Below are 2,659 nucleotides of genomic sequence, written 5' to 3' on the forward strand. Positions count from 1 at the left end.
ACTGTGTCTGGTAGAAAGAGAGAAGACAGTGGATAATTTGGCCCCACAGAAAGTGAGGATAAAGAAAGAGAAATTCCGTTGCTCTACTCTGTCAATCATCAACTTTGGCCTTATAATTTTTCAGCAAAATATTGCTCCCTAAAACGTGACTTTCAAACACGTTTAATCAATTTATGTAAATCTTAAAATATATTGTACTAATTATTTTTGTTAATTGCAGTAAACAATGTATTATTTAAGTTGAAAATTCGAAACGAAACAAGGTGAAACAGTAGTACACTCACAAGAGAGTGAGGATTTATTGTAGCTTCGAAAAGAGAATTAAGGCCAACATGATCACAGCACACCAACACAAGAGACTGATAATTTATTAACGTAGCTTCAAAATAGAACTAAGTCCACCATCGACAGCCAAATTTTGACCACTTGTATAAGCAGATTCATCAGACGCCAAGAAAAGTGCTGATTGTGCTACATGCATCGTGCTCAACGTAACACCTTTCAAGTTTGCATTTCCATTTATTGCTGCTTCCATTGGAGCCGCATCCAACCCATACGCTTTGCACACCAGGGGAGTCGCTATTCCATAAGGCGACACCCCATTCACCCTTATCCATGTGGACCTAGTTCACGTGCGGCTGCTTTCACAATGCCTACAACTGCATGTTTTGACGCAATGTCGGCTAACGAAGCGGCCCCAGCTACAATACCCTCTAAACTCATGTTACATATAATGGATCCCCGAATTTTCTTATCAACCATAACTCTAGCAGCATGCTTGACCGCTAACGCAGATCCTCGTACATTGATGGCCATCATCTCATCAAAGGCTGTCACGTCCATGTCGAGGACGCTGGAGAAGTACCATTACTAAACATGACGTCAAGAGTACCATATTTCTCTACCGCGTAAGCTACGGTATCCTCGACTTGCTTCTCGTCTGTGACGTCGCAGTGCCGGTAGGTGGCTTTGTCAGTTCCGATGGACTCAACTACTTGGAGACCGAGTTCATCTTGAATATCGGCGACTACAACACGAGCACCATCTTCCACAAACAATCTAGCACTTGCTTCTCCAATGCCACTTGCAGCACCCGTAATTACAGCCACTTTGCCCTCCAACCTACAGGTCCGATGCATATATCACAAAAAAAAAAAAAACATCAAACATTTGATTAAAGCTAAAAATACACATTTTATCACAATTTGAGACAGCTAGCTAATTAATTAACAGAATGAGCATGCAAGAGAAAAGAAAGAAAGAAATTATAACTGTACTAAATAGTAATTAATTAATGTATAGATTAGCATCATTAATTTAAATGAATAATTAATTACCTGAGCTTATTTGCCATTATAAGAGTAGGCAACTTCCTTTGCAGCAACTCAGCTGTATGTCAAATTTACTAATAATATATAGAAGAGGTCTGAAGCACCTGTTATAGTTGTCTTTACCAGCTTACCAATCGAGGCTATTTTTGGTATTTCTTAAATTTTGATACTTTAGTTCTATTATAGTACTTCAATTTTTTTAAGGAAAAAAGTCTCAAATATATTCGAACTTTAATCGAAATTGTTATAATAATATCAAACTTTGGAAAGGATCTTTCACCTCTGCATTATTTAATAGTGTATTTTAAAGGTATATATGTGTCTACGTGGACATCATAAATATTGCATCATTATAAATAGTAATGTGTCCACATGGGCACATATATACTTTTAAAATACACTATTAAATAGTGCAGGGGGTAAAAGGTCCTAAATAAAGTTTGGTATCATAACATCAATTTCGGCCAAAATTGGAGTATTTTTTAGATTATTTTCCCATTTTTTAAAGAACGTACCTTCAACAAAGTTATTTGTTATACTAGTGAATTTGTCCGTATTTCGCACGGTTATGAAAGATGATAAGATATCAATATATATTTATTGAGACATATAATTATTTTTATAGAGAAAAATGTTTGGTTAATTGTTAGATGACCTTCAACAAAGTTATATGTTATTTTGAACCAGAAAAAAATATAAGCTTACGACAACAAAGAAAATTATAAATACAAAACAAAGAGAAATCATAAAGAGAACTACAAAAAAAAATGCAACATTATTCTTATAATCTTAATCATTAAAAAATAAAAAGGAAAAATACGAAATCAATACACAATAATCTTTCGAGCTCTTGTTGACATCAATTCCCACAAACCGATCACCATTCAATAGCATTCATTTTATTCTTCAAATCAAACTAAAATATGAATAAAATAAGTGTCGAAAACATAATAATTTAAAAGGCTAATATGATCATTTCTCCAAATTTTTACAGTGTTTCAATTATAGGACTATAATAAGAATAACAAATAATGTCATGAATACGACTATTAATTATTTTAAAGGTCATGATAATAAAAATATAAAAATAACGAAAATAACGACCATTAAATTTGCATTAAAAATATGCAAGAATGATTAATTGATATATTTATTATTTTATGATAAAAATTAGAAAATTGTAAAAATAAAATAAATAAATAAATAGAATTCTCAACCAAAGATTATACTCAGTAAAGATGAAAAACTCAAGAGAATCGAAGCATTAATGGGTGGATTTTACTGTTATTTAAAATTTGTAGTGAAGAATTTGTAATTGAAAACTCATG

General features: G+C 32.6%; 1 pseudogene; it reads right to left on the minus strand.

Moving 5' to 3' along the window:
• Window positions 1-370: 370 nt before the first annotated feature.
• Window positions 371-1,358, minus strand: LOC125808395 (short-chain dehydrogenase reductase 3b-like; annotated as a pseudogene).
• Between the last annotated feature and the right edge of the window lie 1,301 nt (window positions 1,359-2,659).

Source organism: Solanum verrucosum, unplaced genomic scaffold, assembly GCF_900185275.1.
Source record: "Solanum verrucosum unplaced genomic scaffold, falcon-dt-bn FXZP01000112.1, whole genome shotgun sequence".
Lineage (NCBI taxonomy): Eukaryota > Viridiplantae > Streptophyta > Magnoliopsida > Solanales > Solanaceae > Solanum > Solanum verrucosum.